Source organism: Rattus norvegicus, chromosome 1 (assembly GCF_021556685.1).
Source record: "Rattus norvegicus strain SHRSP/BbbUtx chromosome 1, alternate assembly SHRSP_T2T, whole genome shotgun sequence".
NCBI classification, from domain to species: Eukaryota; Metazoa; Chordata; class Mammalia; order Rodentia; family Muridae; genus Rattus; species Rattus norvegicus.
In genome coordinates this window covers 98,622,536-98,644,594 of record NC_141534.1, presented here as the reverse complement: position 1 = coordinate 98,644,594, position 22,059 = coordinate 98,622,536, and the positions used below count along the sequence as shown (strand labels likewise).

General features: G+C 51.2%; 1 protein-coding gene across 2 annotated transcripts in view; it reads left to right on the top strand.

Moving 5' to 3' along the window:
* Positions 1 to 6,288: 6,288 nt before the first annotated feature.
* Positions 6,289 to 22,059, top strand: part of Chst8 (carbohydrate sulfotransferase 8) — a 141,561-nt gene continuing 125,790 nt past the window's right edge. Inside the window, 1 exon segment of one of the 2 annotated variants that reach the window (NM_001107504.2) lies at positions 6,289 to 6,610. The gene's annotated coding sequence lies outside the window, so the exon portion shown is untranslated. 2 annotated transcript variants of the gene reach the window in all.

The window sequence follows — 22,059 nt, the reverse complement described above, 5'->3', positions numbered from 1 at the left end:
TCCAGGGAGGGGAAGCAGCCTTCTACCAGCCGGGAACACTGTCTCTGACTGACAGTGGAAAAAGTAAACTTGAGCCCAGCCCTGCATGACATGAACGCTGAATTGGTATGGTCCAAGTCAAACAGCATCTGCTGAACTGCGTCAGATAGGCATTCTCAAACTTTAAACTCTTGGGGTTGGGGATTTGGCTCAGTGGCAGAGCGCTTGCCTAGGAAGCGCAAGGCCCTGGGTTCGGTCCCCAGCTCCGAAAAAAAGAACCAAAAAAAAAAAACAAAAACAAAAACAAAAAACTTTAAACTCTTTATCTCACAGTACAAGGCATTGAAGGTAGACAATATTATTTGGACGGAGGGTATATTGGACTCCCCCCCTTCCCTTGGACACTTCCTGTAGCTGCTTCTTCCTCTTCCCACCATAGATAGACCTAGGGAAGGGCTCTCAGCTGAACTACTGGAGGACTCTGGGGAACTTGAGGGCTGACCAGCATCACACACACACTCCAGTGATTGTCTTTTTTATAAGTGTGTGTGTGTTTGTGTGTGTGTGTGTGTGTGTGTGTGTGTGTGTGGTATGCATCCTGGCACATATATAGAGATGAGAGGTCAGCTTTCATACATAAGTCAGTTCTCTCTTCCCACCGTGGGGTACAAGATACCGGGCTTGTGCAGCATATGCTTCCACAGGCTAAGCCATCTAGCCAGCCCCAGAGATGGTTTTGCTTTCTAAAGAGGCATGGAGCCAGGCAGATGGCCAGCACTTGGAAAGCTGAGTCAGGAAGATTAACAGGTTCAAAGCGAACGTAGGCTACATAGCATTTTTGGTTGTTTTTAAAGCATCAAAATAAATTTGAACTTGGCAAGACCTCAACAAAGGAGCCGGGCTGGCTTCAAGCCTAGCTTAGACAGAGAGGCTAGACATGGAGCCTAGGTCCTTCTTGGGCTATAGGGTCAGCATGCTTCCTTGTATGCTTGCCAACTTTAGATTGAGGGAGGAGAGGCCAGGGCTGTTATGACAATGTTTGCCATGTCTAAGAAGGTATCCTTTCCTGAAAACCCAAAGGGCTGGCCCCTCAAGGTATTTGGTCCTTCTGCTTCCCTTCTGACTCCAGATACATAAGAACATCCATTGTTCTGCCCTGAATAATGGGAGAAGTTTCAGGAGTCAGAACAGGTATATGCGTGCTAAGGTCTGACTATAAAATGTTCCCACAGGCTCCCATGTTTGATTTGGTCTCCAGCTAGTGGCACTGTTTTGGGAAGTGGAGGGACCTTTGGGCCTATTCTGCCCCCTAATCCATCCATTCAGATGCAAGGGGTTGCCACTCACATCCTGCTGTAATGGATCAGGCTGCCCCCAGTGGCTGTCCTCATCATTTCGATGAACTCTGTACATGAGGCCAAAGGCTAACTAGCACATGGGGTGTGGGATTGCTCCCCAACTGCTACCAACACTAATGCAGGGGACTCACTGGTGTGCTGACATTGGGAAACTCCAGGCAAGGCAACCTGAAGGACACAATACAATCCCCCAACTCCTTGCATTCCCAAGGGGTGACAGAAATCATGGGATATGGTGGGAAAGGACCTGGGATAAATACCCAGCCAATGGGGTTGCTAAGAGGATTGGTTTTGGGCTTTCTTCCTAGCCCAGGTGCTCTCAATTAAGGGTCCACAACTCAGGCCTTAAACAGAGGTCAAGGGCCTGGGCCCAAGCTTGCTCTCAGTTAATAGGGAGGACAAGGTATGTGAAGAAAAGACAATGGCAGGTGTCCATGCTAGCACCTCAGATGATGCAACTGGGGACCTTAATCATGTTCCCAAGAAAGAGTCGCCTAGCTCATTATCCCTGACCAAGGGCACAACATCAGCCCATTTGCCCACTGAACTCACTTCAGGGGAACATGGAAGCCATCGAAGGTCACAAGAGGGCCACATGCTTGAGGTGGAGATAGCCCATGCCCTGAGGTCTGGCCTTGGGTGGCTTAGGGCAGCCACAGCACACAATGCCAGGCACACTAGTGTCCAGTATGCACTCACAACCTTCACTCTATGGGGCCAGGTCTACTGTCCCCCACGCCTTTGAAATCAGGAAACAGCAAGGAGTAAAAGACTTTATGGAGGCCATCCAGCTCACACTGACACCAGGAGAACCATAACAATATTCTGGTTGTTTCCCATCTTCTCTCTTCTTTCTTCCATGGGTCACCGGGAGCAGGAAAAAGAAGCCAAGCCGTTCAGGACAGTACTGATTTCTGTTTCTTTTATGATTTGTTGTTATTATTTCATACATACACACACATACACATATAAATACATCCATGCACACATTGTTTTGTTTTTGTTTTTTGAGACAGAGTTCCTCTGGATAACAACATTGACTGCCCTGGAACTCACTCTGTAGACCAGGCTGGCCTAGAATTCACAGAGATCCACCTGCCTCTGCCTCCTGAGTTCTGGAATTAAAGGTTTGTGCTACTGCCACCTGGCTTATTACTTGATTTTTTTTTTAAATATAAAACCTCATTAAGTAGCCCAAGCTAGCCCAGAACTGGACACATACTCCAGGATGAACTGGAACTTGCAACCTCCTGAGGGCTGGGATTGTATGCCTGGGCTACCAACCTCAAAAGATAGTCTTACTGTAACTAATTTTTTAAGGACAATTACTATTATTTGCTGTGCTGGAGATCACAACCAGGACCTTGTGTGTGTTATGCAAGCTCTAGTCCAAGGCTACACCCCTAGCTCCTCACTGATGAATTCTAGAAGCACTAGACTGTTGTGCCAAACCTTTCCCCCACTGGGGTGCTCTACCACTGAGCCACACCCCCAGCCCCTCACTGGAGGATTCTAGGCAGGGGCTCTACCACTGAGCCACACCCCCAGCCCCTCACTGGAGGATTCTAGGCAGGGGCTCTACCACTGAGCCACGCCCCCAGCCCCTCCCTGGGGGATTCTAGGCAGGGGCTCTACCACTGAGCCACGCCCCCAGCCCCTCCCTGGGGGATTCTAGGCAGGGGTCTACCACTGAGCCACACCCCCAGCCCCTCCCTGGGGGATTCTAGGCAGGGGTCTACCACTGAGCCACAACCCTAGCCCTTGCCCTTGATCTTCTCACTGCATAGAATTTAGAAACACTCAGTTTTACCTAGGAATTTACAAACACAGTGAGACTCCTCAGTCCTGGCCTTCTAGCTATGTCACCTTCAGTTCTAGGCAAAGGAAGACAGGACTCCCCACTGGCAGACAGGGTAGCTGTGGGAAGCAAGATGTCAACCCAGAGCTGGAGCGAGGAGTTTGCCCCCATAGCTAAAAACCCCTCCTCTCCTCCCTCTCTGTTGAGAGGCTCTGGACCTCTTTCACAGCTGCTCTGGGAGCTTAGACTGTGAACTCACCAGGCCATCCAATGAAAGTGGCTTTGTACCTTAGTTGGGATGCAAAGAGATGTGTTTGCCACAAATCTTTTGGTGGAGACACACATATCAAAACCCGCAAGCGCGAACGGAGCTTCATGCCTGGGCTTTGCAGTGTGTCTCCACCTCCCTCGCTGCAGAGGCTGAGCCTGACTTTCAAAAAAGGGCACTGCAGCCCTTAGCAAATCTCCAGAGGGAAACTCACGCTTGTCCCTGCCAGGGGCCCCAGGTCTCCTTCCGGGATTTCCTCCAAGGGCCTCTGCAAACAAGAAGGAACTATGGGTGAAGAAGAAAAAAAAGCTTAAATGGGGGGAGTGTCAAAGGCACAGAGCATTGTTGATTCCTCTCGGTGCCTGCCTGAATATCAGATGCAAATAAGTGCTAATAAGTACAGTTGGAGAAGCTAATGGAAAAACCACCCCTCCTGGGGGATTGCTGCACACAGGGCAGCTACAAAGGCCCGACTGACTCTCCGTGCTTTCCAGTCACAGGGAAGCCAGTGCGGACTGACTGTGGGGAATGGAGCCATGTAAACTAGTTCTACGAAGGCTCTTGCTGTCCAAAGGCTTTGACACTGGGCTGGGGATGAAAGTTTCCATTATCTCCCCGCTGGCCAGTGTGTGCGAACATGGGCATGAGGGTTGGTTGGCGTGTACAGGCACCCGAGAGTGTGTGTGTGTGTGTGTGTGTGTGTGTGTGTACTTATCCTCCAAAGGGTGCACACCGCTGAGGAGGATCTTTTGATCACCAGGCTTTCTGGCTTCTGAGACCAAATCCCTGTGATAGTTCAGGCCTAGCCGCAGGTGTGGACCGCACTGGTAACTGTCCAGGGGAGCTGTGGCCAGGACTCTGGGTAGGGTGACACGCTGGATGTGGAGGAGCCACAAAAGGCACGGGGACTGCAGCCTCAGCTGGCTGGAAAGCAGGTAGCTTTTTACCCATTCCCTTCTGTCTCCATCTCTTCTACTCTGCTCTGACAGTGTTTGAATATAGGTTGGGGTTTCTACTGCCCCATTCCACCTGACTCTGACTCCCGCCCCTCTCATCCGTCACATTCAACTGAACTTGACCAAGGGGACGTACACTTGCACCTTCCTTCCCATGTACAGCTGGAGGAGCCATGTATGTCACAGCACAGCCCATGCCTCAGACCATCTTGAGCTCCAAAGACAGTACCCTGTCACTCCACTTTGAAACTGGGATACCTGGGCCAACCCCGGCTCAGCGGCCACCTGGATTTGTTGACAGTAGCACCTTGGTGGCATCTCGCACCTTAGTTTCCTCATGTGTAAGGTGAGAACAATAGCACACACTTCATTGTTGCAAAACTGAAAGAGATAAAAGGTAGCTGGGTACAGTGGTACATGCCTGTAACCCCAGAACTTGGAGGCTGAGAAAGGGAGATCGTGTGTTTGTGGCTAGCCTGGGCTACACAGAGAGATCCTATCTCAAAAACAAAACAAAAACAATGGAAGGAAGGCCACCATATGCTTGTTTGTCATCTCACCTGCCCTGAAGAAGATTCTTTTTTTTTTTTTTTCTTTTTTTCAGAGCTGGGGACCGAACCCAGGGCCTTGCGCTCGCTAGGCAAGCGCTCTACCGCTGAGCTAAATCCCCAACCCCCTGAAGAAGATTCTTATATACCCTGAGCTTCACGGGGTCATTAAAGAAGTCCCACGACCACTCAGGCCTTGCAAGATTGCTACTGTTAAGAGGACCTCATGCCCTCCCCACCTCCAGTGTGGCTCTGTTCCTTATCAGGGCTGCCACACCCTTATCTGGTCACTCAAAGGCCCCAGGTCCACCTCAGTCTTTACCTTCATCACCCATCTGGGATGGAGTTAGGCCAACCAGCCAACTGACCAACCCGCCCGTCCACTCAGAGAGGGGAGAGGCTGCAGTCCCCACTCTGTTTGACTGGAAGCTTCTTGGCAGCTTGGGTTTTTGTTTAATTTCGTTCTGTGTCCCTTCCAGACTAGGCTTGTTTACTGGTTTACACAGCTGAGAATGGTTACTAACCTTTCCTCCTAGTGTGTGATTGCCCCCTGCAGGTCGGGGCTCCTCTTCTCTGGAAAACCAAGATTTGAATCCACAGCCCTGGAACCGAGTCCCGGTTCCACACTTGTGCTGTGTGGCTGTGGGTGGGGGACTTCCCCACTCTTTTACTCTGGGTATGGATGGAGGGGAGGGGTTGCTTGCTTCAGCCCTTAGGCTGGTGCCAGACAGACGCTTTAAGTTCTCAAGCGAGAATCCGGATCACTGGGCACTTGTGAATAACTACAGACCCAGAAATTTAGGAGTAAGTGCCAACAAGAGACAAGGCCTTGACCAAATTCCACGCGGACTGTAGTCTGGGAACCTACCTGAATCTTTCTGCGCACCAACCTCTTTGCAAGCTCCGAGGCCGCTCAGCTCTGGGTCTAGAGCACAAGACCCTGCCTACTGGCCTTTTCTTTTTTCCTCAGGTCAGCGCAGGGTTACTCAGTGTCACCACTGGGGCAGTGGCAGCTAAGAAGCTGCGGAGTGGAGCCAAGTGGCAGGTACGAGTCCAGCACTCGGGGATCCCCGGGCTGGGCGCAGCCCGCGCCAATACCGCCCCACCCCCCGCTGCCGCCCGACCGCGCCCAGCGGCAGCTCCTACGGAGCGCGCGGCCAGTCCGGCAGCGGGAGCCGCAGAGCGCGCGTGGGCGTGGCGCCCGTGAGCTCCCGAGAGGGCTGAGCGATCGGGGAAGAGATTTCCCCCATCTCTGCCCTGCCACCGGGATCTCCGCTTTCCACCGTGGGGCGGGGCCCGGACTGGGGGCGGGGCGCCGGGCGGGCGCGGCGCTATTTCCAGCCTTGCCGGAGGCTCCGCTCGCACTTCGCTGGGAGCCTTCCCGGCGCGTGAGCCCGATTCGGTAGCACAGCCGGGAAGAGACAGGACCGGGCGGTGGCGGCAGAGACAGGGGGACGCACCCGGTGCAGAGGACCCAATAGGAGCACGCCGCCGCAACCTCTCCCGCGCGCTCCGGTCGCCGACTCTACGCCGACCGCCCACTCCCCGCACCTTGGACTACGCGGAGAAAGAGACGCAGCCCGGCCCGAACTGGGGCGGAGATCCTTCTTGCTTCCCAAGAACCCGGGAGGAAGATTCTCCCGCCGCCAAGAACCGTGCGGGACCGGAGGAACCCGTGGCCTGGAAAGCTCCGGTTGTGCCAGGTAAGTGGCTGCGTCCCACATCACCCCTGTTCCTTACGCTGGTAGTTCACCCAGGGATGTCCCTGGAAACCCCAGGGTGAAGCCGGGACCGTTCTGAGCGCAAACCCCGCCACTAGACATGGTTCAGAGTCTCAAGCTGCAGGTGCTGGTAGGGCGTGCGGTGCTTGGGTCTGGCGGTACTTTGGGGACCAGCCCCCGTGAGTAGGAACTTTAATTAGACTTTGGATTCTTGGTTTTCTCCGCGCCTGGGAACTGCCTTTCTTTCTCCTAAAGCTCTCCCCGAGGACCCTTCGCTTCTCCTCCTCCTAGCCCTGGATGCTGGGTGCGTGTAAACTGCTTTGGGCGCTAAGCGGTGAGTGCCCGAAGGCCGGGCTGGAGCGTCCAGAGCGCCGAGGCTTTGGCGTGCGCTTGGAACTGAGACTTAGAGGCCAGTTGGGGCGCGTAGGGCGAAAGGGGAAGTTACAAGCGACCTTAGCTCCCTACCAGGAGGCGTAAGGTGTCCCCGCGCTCCAGAGCGCGCATCTCCACCCCTCAACTCTCTAGGGCCCCGGCCTGTTTTGTGCTCCCGGCGAGAGTGCGTGCGTCAGCGATCGCAGGGAGGTGTGTGCATGCGTGTGTCCCCGAGTGCGGGAGTCGGATCCTCTGGCGGCTGTGAGTAGGGGACGGTGAGATGATGCGCTTTGCGGACCGAACCCAGCTCTAGCGGCAGTTGCAACTTCGGCTGCTACGTGGGGCTGTTTGGCTCCTACACCGGCCTGGCTACGAGAAGGTGCGTTCCGGGGTTTGGGCAGGGTCAGAGGTGGCGCTTGGACATCAAGTGACCTCTCTCTATTTCCCGCGCAGTAATCCAAACCCTAACTTGAGTTGTAACCCTGAGGCCCTCACCTGGAGCTGTAACAGTCGGAGGACTGTGCCCTGGATTTCAGGCATATTGGTCGGATCTTGGAACAGTCTGTCCTGCAGCCATTTCAGCATCACCGAGATGCATCTCTGAGCCGCCTCCCAGCAGGACCCTAAACATGATTGGCTCTAAGGGGAACAGGCTTCTGGGGCTCTGTATCTATGGATGTAGCCAGGCATCAGGCCAAGTGGGAGATTCAGTTGGGGACAAGGACGTAGCTCCAGATGGCAGGGGTGGGTAAAGGGGTAAAAGGCAGGTTAACTCTTTCCCCACCTTCCACCACACTCACAGGCATGAGTTTCTGCCACCGAGCCCACTATCTTTGGGTTCACCCTGACCCTTTACTGGTGGGTAAGGGGGCCTTGTCTTAAGTCCCACCCTAGTGCAGAACAATCTTTGACCTGTAGAGCTCTCCTTAAAACTCACCACAGCACCTCCTGGTCCTGTTCCTGTCCCAAAAGCGATGTCGGAAAGAATGAGGGAGGGACGGTGGCTCTCATAGAAGAGCTCTCTTTTCTTTTTAGCCAGAGTCTCGCCCTGTGGCCCAAGCTGGCCTGGAACTCATGACCTCAACCTGCTGAGGGCAGGATTACAGGTGTGCACTGCCTCACCCATTCTCTCTTAACCAAGACATCCCACCACCTACAGGCAGAAGGGCGGGCGGGGTGGGAAGGGGGGGCTTAAGGAGAGTGGAAACGGTTTGGGGGCTTCAGCAGATTGGCTTCCAAGAGAAGTGACACACAGCAGAGGTGCCATTTCAGACCCTGAAAAGATTGAATCAAAACGGGTTGATCAATAACGCAATCGCATTTGAACACAGAAAACCTCAAAGTCTGACCCTATCCCATCGTTTGGCGAAGTCACTCGGGACACATAAATGGTACAACTTATTTATTTATTTACCGGGAATCAGACTTTGTGGGAGTGAATTATGGTCCCTGGCTATTGATTCTGGGTTTTTTTTTTGTTTGTTTGTTTTTTTAAGACCCCAAATTTAAAAACTCAAGGCCTTCTCAAAGCAAGGTCAAGGATTAATTATTTATAGAGAGACATCAATCAGCCAGGGATGGGGGGCGTGTGTGCTCATTTATAAATTCCCTGAGTGGGCAAAATGAAATCTATTTTTCCCTGGCTCCAGCCAGGAGAGAAGAGCTGGCTTGTTTGACCCAGGATGTTTTCTGTTTGAGATGCCTTTTCCATCTCGTAGCCGGAATATCGCTTGGGAAATTTTATGCATATTTGCTGTGTTTCCATAATGAACATTTACTGATTACAGAGTACCAAGGGAATTTCATTTTTTAAACATTTATTCAAATCTCTGTTTATGTAAGCTAATAAGTCTGGGAAAGTTCAGTTAACTATCCCCCCACCCCCGAGCTCCCTGGTTGTCAGGCAAGTATGGTTGTCGGGTTCATCTCAGAGTTTACCTTCCATTCATCAGATGTGTCTGATTGGAAATACGGAGCTGGCTGCCTCCCTGTATACTTGACTTGAGTTGGCTCCAGCCGCTGCTCTTTGTGGTTTTACTGATAGAAGAGAGGTTGGCCCTCAGAGTTGTGATGGCTGCCTTGTTGGCGTATGTGGTGGGAGAATGCTTCTGTGGCCCCTGGAGCGCTAATGAGGGAGACAGAGAAGGTGTGGCCACCATCTTGACTTTCTTGCCTTCTGCTCACCTGGAGTCCGATGCCCGTTTTAGTGCCCATGTATTCCCACCTCTCTGGTTTGCCCATGCACGGCAGCTACAACAGAACAAATTATAGTCAGTAAACACAGGGAACAGTGGCCCAGCCTCTGTGTTAATCAGAAGGTAATGAGTGTTCTAAAAGGAGGTTTATATAATGCGGCCGGAGGAGGTCAAGACGGCTCTGCAGAGGGATGGCCAAAAATAAAACAGATGAGTAAAGGTGTTGCCTGTATGCATATGTGGCCTCAGTATCAGGACATTCGCTGGAGGCAGGTGGCTTCCGTGTGACACTGTGGTGACCAGAGGATCCTGGGTGCTTTGCCCTTGGAGCCGATTTCTAGACGTCTCTGGCTTGAGAGCACCTGTGTCTTTTCCTCCCAAGAAAAAGCTGCCCCCAAATAGAGGAGATTCACTGGCTCAGGTAACCTGGGGACAGCTGCCTGAGCTCAGGTGGCAAATGACACTGGAGACATCAGCTCATTTCTTATTGGCTGAAGGGTAAATGACCCTCCTGTCAGTAAATCACTGTGGCAGAGGATGTGACTTACAAATCACTAGCGTAAAGAAGTTGTGACTTCTTACCCTCCGCAAAACTACCTGTCATTTGTGATCTGGTGTTGTGTAGACAGACTCGCCGGGACTCGATCGTGGGTGGTTAGGAATTCAGAAGAGCCCTTAATGCTGCTGGAGAAGCTGGGGAAGACTGTGTAGCAGTAGACAGCCCTGGGCCTACCCTTAGAACTACCTTTCAGGAAATCACAGAGTACCAGAATCTGGGGGCCGGGGGGCTGGGGCTGTCAACAGAGCTGCCTTCCCAGGCTGCCAGGCTGGGGCTCCCATTCTTATTCCCTACCCAGAAGACCCCACTTCTGGGGAGCTGATGCTGAAGTGGGGGGGTGGTTGTCTGGTGACAGTGAGGGCATGGTATCCGTCTCCTGCCAAACCGTGCTCCTTCTGGTGAATGGCATTTATTTGAACTAAGCTACAATTGTCATTATTGAAATGTGGAGTCAAATGACTCTTGTCTCACACTCCCAGGGCTGGCCCGCTTGTCCGTCTCCTTTATTCAGCCACCAGTGAGTGTTGACTGAGCTTGTATTAGCTGTCTGTCACTGTGCCAGGCCCTGAAGACAAGGTGAGGAAGGGGGTACAGTCCCTGCCCTTGTAGGACAGAAACTTCTCTGTCATTCCTCGCTCCAGTCTGAGCCAGGCAAAGGCATTATCAGAAGCAACTGATGCCTATGGGAGTCTAGGCTTGAGAAAGACCGGAGGGGATGCCCAGGTTGTTTCCTTTCAACAATGGACCCCGTGTGTGCTAAGCAAGTGCTCTACCACTGAGTCGTGACCCCAGCACGAATATCTAGGTTGTTATGAGCCCTACAAGACACAGAGTAGCTGACTTAGACTGAGGGCCTGGAGGTGGGTGGGTTGAGGAAATGAATGCCTTTTCCGCTGAGACAGTTGGTATGTTCCAGGAGAATTGGAAGGGTTGCCAGAGGAAAGAGAAGCGTAGGCATGGCCAGTAGCCTACACAAGGGTCCCTGCTGAAGGAACATAGGAGGAAGTTCTGGCCACTAGCTGTGAGAAGGCCTCTGGATGCCACTGGCAAAGTGAAGGAGAGGACCAGCGATGGCTGGAGGCCTGGCAATGTGGTGCCTTCAAGACCGAGTGTGTTAGGAGTTGGGACATCTTTCACCTAACTGCTGTGGGTTGGGGAGGCCTGTGAGAACGGAGCTACAGTGAGCCTGCAGAATCAGAGCCGCAGCTCCACAGGAATTGGTTTGGGAGGGGACATGGGGGGGTTGTTGAGATGAGGCCAGTAAGACACTAGAGAGAACCCTTGGTTCCCTGAGACTGTGATCCCCTGGGGTCCTGAGCCCCAGTCCATTCTAGGACTGGGCGGTCTAATGGCTGGTATGCCACCAGGTCTCTGCAGCTCTCCCCTACCCCATTTCCTCCCCACCATACTGGTCAGTTAGGTTCTCTTCTGCTATGATAAACCACCAAGACTAGCCAGGTGATTGTGGTGCACGCCTTTAGTCCCAGCACAACAGAGGCAGAGACAGGTGGTGGTGGTGGGGTCTCTGTGAGTTCGAGGCCAGCCTGGTCTACAGAGTGAGTTCCAGGACAGCCAGGGCTTACACAGAGAAACCCTGTCTCGAAAAACAAGATAAAAGCAAGCAAGCAAGCAAGCAAACAAAAAACTCCACCAAGACTAAAAGCAGCCAGGAAAGGAAAGGGTTGATTTAGCATACGCATGTATGTCACAGCCCATTATGGAAAGAAGTCAGGGCAGGAGCTCAAGGAAGTATCAGGAGGCAAGAACTGAAGCAAAGACACGCGGAAGACTCCTGCTTACCGGCTAGCCCTCTTGACTCATGATCAACTGTGCTTCTTATACTTGCCCCTGGAAGGCCATGATAATCATTAATCTAGAAAATGCCTCTAGGACATGCCCATAGGCCAGTCTGGTGGGGGCATCTTCTTAATTAATGCTTCTTCTAGGGGTTGGGGATTTAGCTCAGTGGTAGAGTGCTTGCCTAGCAAGTGCAAGGCCCTGGGTTCGGTCCCCAGCTCCGAAAAAAAGAAAAGAAAAGGAAAAAAAGGCTTCTTCTTCTTCTTCTTCTTCTGAAGTGACTCTAGCTTCTGTCAAATTGACCAAAACAAAACAAACCCCAATAAACACAGTAGTCAAAGCCAGAATACTTTCACTGCCTTACTCTCTGTGGTCATAAAAAGCCACAGCACATAGTAGGCACTTAGTGAGTGACAGCCTTGCCAGGGCTCCCAGGCCCCAAGGGATAGGTGATCTGTAACTGACACCTTTCAGCTGAGCTAGAGTCACTGGGGAGCCGCCTTCCCCCAGGGGAATAGCACAAAGCTTCTGCCAGCAGCCAGCTCTGTCCTGTGTGCTGGCCACTTGCTGGGCTCTGATGCCCACCTTCTTCTGGAGTCCCCAACCTGCTGCCCTTGCCTGTGTCACTTAGCTTCCTAGGTCCCCCAGTCGATTCTCCACCTGTCACGTAGGTGATCTAACCTGACAGTTGGCTGGCATCTGCCCCAGAAAGAACTCTTCCTCGTGTCCCTGTCTTCTTTTCCTCCTACCACACGGTACCGTACCAGCTTCCATCCCTTTGAGAGGCTCTGCCCAAGGCTCAGAGCTCCTCCACTCCCTCTGATGTCTGCATCTCCTCAGGCTGTCTGCAGCTCAGGGACCTGGCTTCCCCACAGATAGCATCCCTGTTCCCCAGGCTCCGTCATCCTCTTCTAGAGCTGGGGTGGGGGAGAGCAGGCCTGTGAGTCACCCTACTTCCTGGTGTACCCATGCTGCTGGCTGCAGGCCCTGAGCTGAGAGGCTGCCGAGCTGCAGGCAACAGCCCAGGTCGCTGTCACCTTGTCCTCACTCTGCCTGGGCCAGAGCCAGCTGCTTCCAAGCTCGGCCAGCCTTGGGGATGAGAGCGATGGCAGGCAAGGAGGGGTTCTAGGCAATACAGTTTTATGCTTGTAACCCTTGGTCTATCTGAGGCTCCCTGCCTGAGGGCAGGCTGTTCTTCTCCGCTCTCTCTCGTAGTGAGTCCCCCGTGGCTGTCTGCAGCTTGCTCAGACTTTCTGTCCAGGCTGGCCTGGCCTTCTTCTGCTGTGACTACTAGCTATCCATGGAGCACTGGGCATGCCTAGAGCCCCTCTGAGAATGTTCTCTACCGCAAGCACAGGTTGACTCATGCCTTACAGACAAGTCATACCCATCTTTGAAGCTCTTTTGGGGGGCGGGGGCTGACTCATTTGTCTGGACAAGATTCATCTGCCCAGTCTTGCTGGGTGTGCTTCCTGTATTGCTGGTGGGGTAAGGGAAGGAGGCAGTAGTCGAAGGGAACATCCTAGAGTTCAGCAAATACTGGCCGAGGTCCTTCTATGTGTAGGGCTTCATACATAGCCTTGGGGAAGCTGGGCCAACGTACCCAGGCCACAGAGCTGGTGAGAAAGTTACTCTTTTCTGCTGGGTGAGCCTTGCAGGGCTTGGCGTGAGGTAACCACAAGTGATTACTGGCTGTCAGGCCCGGAGACCTAAGCTTTCAGTCTGTCTATACTAATGGAGTCAGTGCGTGGCACCGTATATCTACACTAGCTGAGCTCATGTCTAATACATAGAGTCTGTCTCCACTGGCTGAATTAGGGCTGGATGTAGACAGTCTGTCTACCTTGTGAAGCCAGCATGTGGCACATGTGATTTGTGAACCCTGCTTCAACCTTGGGAGTCAGCACTGGAACCTTCCATTTAGTCTTACTCTCCAGGGCCTTCGAGCTCAAAGAGCTCAAACTCTCTAACTTCAATAGACTGGGCTCTGCCCAGGCCCAGACTTCCCTTCAGACAGCAGCCTGACCTGCCAACCTTTGTCTCCAGGGTCTTGGGTGGTTAAGCTAAATGGGCAACACAGTCTGTCTACACTGTTGGAAACCAGTATGTGTAGTCTTTTTCCACAGTTGAGCCAGTATGTATATAGGAGGTGCCCTGTCTACACTGGTTGAGCCCCCAGTTGATGGTTTACCTATTTACACTGGATGAGCCTGGCTTACTATGAAGTCAATGGGTGCATCACTGGAGCCATTCAAAGCCGGTCGAGCCGGTGTTCAAAGTGGACGCTCACGGCCCTGCTTGAGTTTGACATTCGATCCAGGCAGATTGCCATACTGCTTGAGACAATGAGGGAATGGTCGGCCCCAGGCTTGCTGGAGCCAGTATTCTGGGTTTCTCTGGACACGTCTGACCACTGCTAGCCGGTTCTCTCTTCTAAGAATATTTCCCTACCTTTCCGAATCTCATACACATCTGGGTCCCGTATGGACCCCATTTCCTAGTGACAGTCCCCACGGTCTCCCCTCGTCTGTAAGTCCTTTCAGCAGAGGCTGTCTGCATCCCACGATGATGCCACCTCGGCCATCCCTCATGGAGGTCACTCATACGCATTTATCTTTAGAAAGTCATTTAGCGCGGATTGCCGCCTTAGTGTGCGTAGTAAATTGAGTTTCCCCTGCTTGGGTCCGTACTGCTGTTTTCTGCTTAGATTTGGGGCCTCATGAGGTTTGGCTTCATCTGCAAATCTAATTTCATGACCATTCATCCTGTGAAAGCACCGTCTATGCCTATTATTTAACTTTTCTCCATTTCCTCTTCCATGAATTAAAATGTCAACCGACAGCCATGGCAACCACATCCACCCCTCACTCCACACCAGGGGGCCACCTCTGGGCTGTAACCGAAGCTGGTACCCAGAGTCTAAATGGTTTGAATCTCAGCTTTGTCCCTTAGTGATTGTGGGCTAGGACCTGGTTTCTTCACCTGTAAAATGACAATAATGATAGTCCCCGCCTCCTAAAGCAGGGAAATCTGGCAGCTTTTGGCCAAGGACGGGACAGCAGCTGATGTTATTGTTATATTGTCCTTGGGTTTGGTCTCTCAGCCCAACACCCTGGTCGGGGATATAAGCTGATAGCATGAAAAAGACGTGAGGCTGGGCATGTGGCTCCTCTGCCAGCGTCATTTTGAGTCTTTCTTTTAAAGGAATTATTTGTATTATGTGTGCATGTGTGTGTGTGAGAGAGAGAGAGAGAGAGAGAGGAAATGTATGTGTAAAAATGTGTGTGAGAATGTGTACATGCATGTATGTGAGAATGTGTGCATGCATGCTTGCATGTGAATGTGTATGTGCATGTGTGAGAATGTGTGTGTATGTGTGTGTGTGAGAGAGAGAATGAGAATGTATGTGTAAGAATGTGTGTGAGAATGTGTGCATGCATGTGTGTGAATATGTGTGCATGTGTGTGAATATGTGTGCATGTGTGCATGCATGTGAATGTGTATGTGCATGTGAATGTGCATGTGTGAGAATGTGTGTGCATGCAGCAAGTATGTGTGCATACATGTGTGCGTGTGAATGTGTATGTGCATGTGTGCATACATGTGTGAGAATGTGCGTGCGTGTGTGTGCGTGTGTGCGTGTGTGTGTGTGTGTGTGTGTGTGTGTGTGAAGTATACCATGTGTGTGTAGATGCCCAAGGAGACCAAAAGGGTATCAGATTACAGACCGGGCTGCCATTACAGACCCACCCTGTGTGGGTGCTGGGAACCGAATCTGGATCTTCTCGAAGATCAGCAGGCATCTCAACTGCTGAAATATCTCTCCATCCTCAAATATTTTTTAAAAGTTTGAAATTCTTTTAAAAAGTTTAAAAAATAAAAATTAAAAAACCCCACAATTTCCCAGTGAAGTAGTAATGTGTTTCACAACTCCATTTTCAAGGCCTCTGTTCCAATTACAGCAAGCAAACACAAACCTAAGTGGATCGTGTTTGAGCCACACAGTGACTATTCATCCTGAGCTGGGTGGGCTTCATGTTCCCAGCACCAGAGCGGGAATGGATGTGGCTAACACACACCTCAGAGTTCCCCTTTGGATTATTCCAGTCACTTCCCCTTCACCACGTGTAACTAATGGCACAGGTTCGTCGTCCTTGCCTTCAAACTTGGTAACGTCTAGTCGTAGCTGGTGTGCGTGCATGACCGGGTCAGCATCGGGCTTCAGAGACTCATCTGCGTTGGGTGTCATTGCTGTCTTTCCATTCTGGTCATTCTCTAGGGCCCCCACGGTTTGTGGGGTGTCCTTCAGAGGAAGGCTTTGTCCCTAAGGTGGTCTAATCAGAAAGTACTATAAGCCGGTAGGAGATGGGGTATTATGGGAGATCTCTGGGATCATACTGGTCATCTCTGTCTTGCTGCTTCTTGACTCCAGGCTTCTTGGTGTGCTGCATTAACATTTGGCACCCTCACCAGAATCCCAAAGCAGTGGGACCGACTGGTCATGAACCAGAAACACTAGAGCCACAGGCTAACACCTCTATTTCTTTTTACAACTTGATCACCTCCTTTGCTTTGTTATGGCAAAACAAGGAGCTGACTGGTACCACTCCTTTGTGGGGACCTGCTCCTTTATTTACTCGTTCTCCTGTTGATTGGCGTTTATGACTTCCATATCTTCTGACCATTATGAAACACATTGCAGACATTTTGCACATGTTTCTTGGGTACATTTAACATTCCGGAGAAACATGAACTTAGAATTTCTAGGTTAGGGGGAAAACATCTTTTAAAGGACCTTTAGGCAGGTGTATAAATTGGTTAATCACCAGCGCATGCACACCTGTGTTCCCCACGCTCAGAAGGTAAGGCCAGAGGACCATGAACTCGAGCCCAGCCCTGGCTACCTATGGAGACCCTCTGTGCATGTGGGGGAGGGGGATGGTGATGCCTTAGTCTCCTCCTCAGCGGTTGTGTGTGTCGCCACATCCCTCCCAAAGCTGTGTGGTTGACTTTTGTCATTTTAGCCATCCTGTGACTATGTAGAACTGTCACACTGATTTTAATTCGATCCCTCAGATGACTAATATAGCTTCTTTTTTGCCAAGGATATTTTGAACCTGAAAATATTCTTTTTCACAAATCTTGAAATTCCCTCCCACCCCCAGATGATAGGATTTTTAAATGTCTCTAGGTGTGTATGATTCCTTTCTGGGGAAGTTCGGATCTGCTTGTCTAGAAGGCAGGAGGTAGAGTAGACTGACATATCTCTGTGTGAGGCTGGGAACATGTAACAGACACCGTGGCATTGAGTCTGCCTCGCGGGATCCATGTTCACTCTGTGTCCCGGTATCTAAGACCATTTCAGCACAAAGTAAGGCCCCATGAAGGTCCAATGAGTAAAAGCCCACATGATGTCGAGCTGCCTACTGGTCCTCTTAGCCCCTCCTACCCAACCTGACTCAACAGGTATTCCATAAACTGGGTTGTCATAAGGACTCCAGAAGTTGGTCGAAGGTTGGTTCTCAGTCCTTAGGGGGTATCCTGTGAGGGGATCTATTTCCTCTAGTGGTCTACTTCTCCAAAGCCAGCTGTGATGGAGCAGGACCCATGCTACCCAGTGCTATAAGCACTGGCCATTAAAGAGCATCACCTCCTAGCTGGGTCTGGTGCCCGGGTCTGTAATCCCAGCCGTTCCAGAAGCTGAGGCAGGAGGAATCACAAATTCATGGCCTACTTGGGCTACAGAGTGTGTTCAAAGCCAGGATGGGGAACTTAACAAGGCCGGTCCTTGAAAGAAAAATCTGGGAAAATAGCCCAGTGGTCCAGGTAGGAGGTGATTTCCCTTGCCTGGAGTCCAGCAGTGGGAGGCTCAGTGGTAGAGCACTTGTCTAGCATGTGATTGATTCCATCCCTTAGGATCCTTCATCTTCATCCTTGACTGGTACCTGCTGTTGGGTCCCTTTACAGCTGTCTAGAAATCCCCCTGCCCCGTCAAAAGCAGCACATCCAGCCTTTACTCCCAGCACTCAGAAGCAGAGGCAGGAGGATTTCTGTGAGTTCGAGGCCAGCCTGCTTTAAGGAGTGAGTTCCAGGACATCCAGGGCTACACAAAGACGCCCTGTCAAGGGGTCGGGGGCAGCACCCCCTTCTTGTGTCACGGGCTTCACGGCTTCCAACACCAGATTCCTGTAGCGGGCATGCTTTCTAAGTGGAAGCAGAAGGGGAAGCTTGTGTCTGATAAACCACCTCAACCCCACCCCTGCCACCATTTGACCATAATAATGCCTTCTGCCTTTGGCTGTGTCTGGTCAACTTCCTTCCAATCTGACACAAGTCTTTGGGAAAGCAGTGCCTGGCTGGGAAATGGGAGCCCCGGGGCAGAGTCCTTGCAATCGTATGACACACTGCTGGGCTTCATGTCCCTGGTATCCTTAGGAAAGGGAGTAGGCACCCCTCCCCCCACCCACCCCCCAGAACTTGGGTGCAACCTGCACAGAGTGGTACGGTGTCTGAAGTTTGACAAAGAGGGTAAGGGATTCCAGCTAGAGAAGCTGTGCTGACCCTCAAGACACAGAGACCACACCTCCTGGGCTAACCAGACTGAGCCCCCCTCTGAGAACCAACCGTGCAAAGTCCACAGGGGCGAAGACGCTGGGTGCCCAAGAGATGCAGGTGCATAAGATTTGCTAGAGAGTTCTAGAAGGTTTCCTGGAAGAAGCCAACTTGGGACTGCCTATCTCCAAGTCAAAGAGTGAGAGAACTCTAGCTCAGTGTTGGTAGAAACCCTCTCTAAGGTTTGGGATCAGAGGGCACGGTCTGTGGGAGCCAAATCCAAGTCACTTTAAAATAGGGCAACAAATGACTCCACGACACACATTGTTTATGGAATGTGTAGGCGGGGTGTGAAGATGCAAGAGCTAAAAGCAGTTTGGGGAAAAAAAAACAACACCTTTTTTTTTTCTTTCTGATTAGAAGGCAGATTAGAAAGGTTTATATTCTCCTCTGCGATAACTAATATGAAAGGTTTATCAACATTTAAAAAAAAAAAGCCTGACATTTTTTTGTGAAATTGATTTGAAGACTTGGCAGATTTGAGGGATCATTCAGTAACGTTTTTACGGGTCGATGCTAATTTGATGCTGCCGACCGGCACGACGCACCAATTTACTGCCAGACCAGCATTAAGCATGGACCTTCCGTGCGAGTTTTATAGGCGGACAGCTCATAAAGATGTGTGCTTGACAAGTATTCTGCCTCTCCTAGGATGTAGAGTATGAAGTGTTTATCAAAAACCGCCTAAATCGACCCTGCTTTGGACTCGTAAACAATCTGGGGACTTCATTCAGTATTTCATGTCTCACCCATCCAGATCCTGGTGTGTGTGTGTGTGTGTGTGTGTGTGTGTGTGTGTGTGTGTGTGTGCGCGCGCGCGCTGAGGGCCTTTGTCTCCAGAAGTCACTTCCACACACATGACAAACTCCAGGGAGGGGCCTCCAATGTTCTGAGTGTTGCTATGGAAAAGGTCTCCTGAGCATAGCCACCTATGGCCACACAGACGCTCAGGCGGGGTTGTGGGGGCTTGGTATAGTCTCCCTGGGAAGGCTGAAATGTGTCCCTCTTAAACAGCCTCCTATTTCCAAAGGTTCCCTGAAAGAAAGCAAAGGTTACCAGGTATGTTGGTACAAGCCTGCCAGTCCTAGCATTTGAGATGCTGAGGCAGGAGGATTGCTAAGTCTGATGCCAGCCTGGACTACCTTTTGAGACACTATGAGGAGGAGGAGGAGGAGGAAGAGGAGGAGGAGGAGGAGGAGGAAGAAGAGGAGGAGGAGGAGGGGGAGGGGGAGGAGGAAGATGAGGAGGAAGATGAGGGGGAAGGAGAGGAAGGGGATGAAGTAAGGAAGGAGAGAGAGAGAGGGAGGGGAGGGGAGAAGAGAGGAGAGATCAGAGGCTGCACCTGAATGAAATCTTTGGCCCTAGGGTTATACATTTTTGCTTTCATCCCTGTGAAGGATTATAGGGGACTCTCTCTCTCTCTCTCTCTCTCTCTCTCTCTCTCTCTCTCTCTCTCTCTCTCTCTGACAGTCTGAGCCACACCCATTGAGGCCCCTCCTAAGCTTTGCTCTGCACACCAGAAAGTTTTAACAATAAAACTGCCCTCCTTTGATCCCAGACCCCACAGACAGAGGCACTTGTATCTTTGTGAGCTTTTGGCCAGCCAGGTCTATACAGCAAGTTCCAGGCCAGTTAAGGATATGTTGAGAGACCTTATCTTAAAAACAAACAAACAAACAAACAAACAAACAAACTGACCAACAACACCAAAACCAGTGAAAATCCCTCCTAATACTTCTTACAGAGACGGCGTGGCTGTGCACACTTACTTGGCTTTCTCCCCACTCTGGAGTGTCTGGCCCCACCCCAGTGCTAATTGACTGAGCTTAAACAGAGAAGATAGCAGGAGGAGGGTGGGGAGCTTATAGACCTCCATCCGCGAAAAGCCCCCTGGGCTTCTGGCAGGGGAAATCTGATCTTGGGCAAATGTCAAGGAGTCTTTTTGAAATCTGTGTTACGGTATCAGCTTATTGAGGGCATAGGGCTTCATCCGGATTTCATAAATATTGTATGGGCCACCCTTATCGCCACCTTGGGCAGCCTGAGAACACTACAGCGACAGCCCTTTTACACACACACACACACACACACACACACACACACACACACCACGAACCTCCCCATTGCCACTGCCATCAATTGCAGAGTTGTCATGTAAAGCCAATTGGTGATATTTCAATCACAATGTCCCTGTAACAAATTCCATTCAAATTCCCGGGAAGAGAGTTAAGGCTTCATCTTGCTGCGGGGAGAATGGCAGGCTAAATGTAGCTTCCTGGGGCCCTGGCAGCCATCCAGCGCTTTGTAATTTATACTTCTCCTTCCTGGTTCTCCAAGTGACCTTGGAACCTCTGTGCTGCTAGATTTCTTAGGTTCACTGGGTGCTCTTCACCCAACCCCCAGGCAAGCTCTTCCAGACCCCCATCCTGTGGGAGTTTGGAGAAGACACCCCAAAAGCACATGGCTGGTGACAGGAAGATTGCTTGTTGCTGCTGACCTTTTTTTTTTTTTTTTTTTTCTAAAATTGATGTCAGCTGCGAAAGCGTCAAACACGCTGCTGGAAGGTGGCTTGCAGGTGACAGGAGTCTCTCTCCAAGCCCCAGCAGCCGGCAGGTAATCCTGGAAGAACCAGGTGGGGGAGGGGCAGCGTGGCAATTACACTCATCAGTAGCTATTTCTTGGTTGAAGAATAAACACAATGACCCCCCAAACTGCTGCCAGTACAGACTCTAGCATGGGGGTGGTGTGTAAGAAAGATTAATGTACAATTAAATCCCGTGTATGGGCAGATTACAGGGTGACGGCTATCGAATGCAAACACTGCAGCCGTCTAATTAGGAGGAGTTACAGGCTCCCCAGGATGTGTTTGCTGAAGGAAGAGCTGGGGGCGGGGCTGTCTGTGGCGCGTGTGGGTGGGTGAGGACTTGCCCCTGGCACAGCGTGGGAGGCCCTGTGGAGGTAGCAGGAGGGGGCAGTCTCGGGTATGTAAGAGTCAGGGATTAACCTGCCCGCTCTGGTCTCCATGCATCTAGTTCTTTCCTCAAACTGCTCCCATCTCAGTCCCCCTCCTCACCTTTGCCTCCAAGGCAGTGAGAATCCTTGACTATCTTTTTTTTTTTTAAACTGTTTTTAATTTCTCTTGCTTTGTCAGCTTTTTAAGAGATATGTTACATTATGTGGAAATTGGATGCTAACAAGATTTGTATGAATAAATTAGGCTCTTAACTTTTTATGTTATTACAAAATTGAAATGGACTCTAATGACAGTCAGAATTAATGTTCTGTTTCAAATAAATGCTGGGGGTGTGACTGCATTTCCACTGTGGTCCTCCAGAGCCCTTCCTACATGGCTTTGCCCGAGAAGCCACCTCTGCTGTCTTCCTGGGAGATGGGGGGCTGGCGGGGGTCTCTTGCTGTTATGGAATTCCCTTCCCATTCAACGGTCGGGCACATGTGTTTTTGGTTTATATCTTTAGGTCCAGGTTCCCTAGGGGCTGCTGGGAATTCCTGCTACTGGGGCTCCTAGTGGGATCTGTAGAGAGAAATGTCTTGGGCCTGGGGTCATACCCTCACCTGTATGCAGTGGCTGGCTTTGTAGGCAGAGCCACCTTCCAGTCACCAATTGAACTGGCTCACACTTCCATCCAGAGCCCTCTCCTCAAGCGCCCTCAACTAAGTCTTTGGTCTTTATCTCAAAATTTCCAGGGAATGCAGTCTTGATGCTGGGCACTTAGGGTTTTCTCCATCCCTAAACAAATTGTGTGGCAGCTAAGTCCTCCTTGGCTGAGGTCAGCATCCCTGGGGATCTATGACGACTTACTTGACATTGACAAATGGAAAGCGAAGAGGAAGGATGCATTTGTCTTATGATTCAGAGTGTTTGGTACATGCTCAAT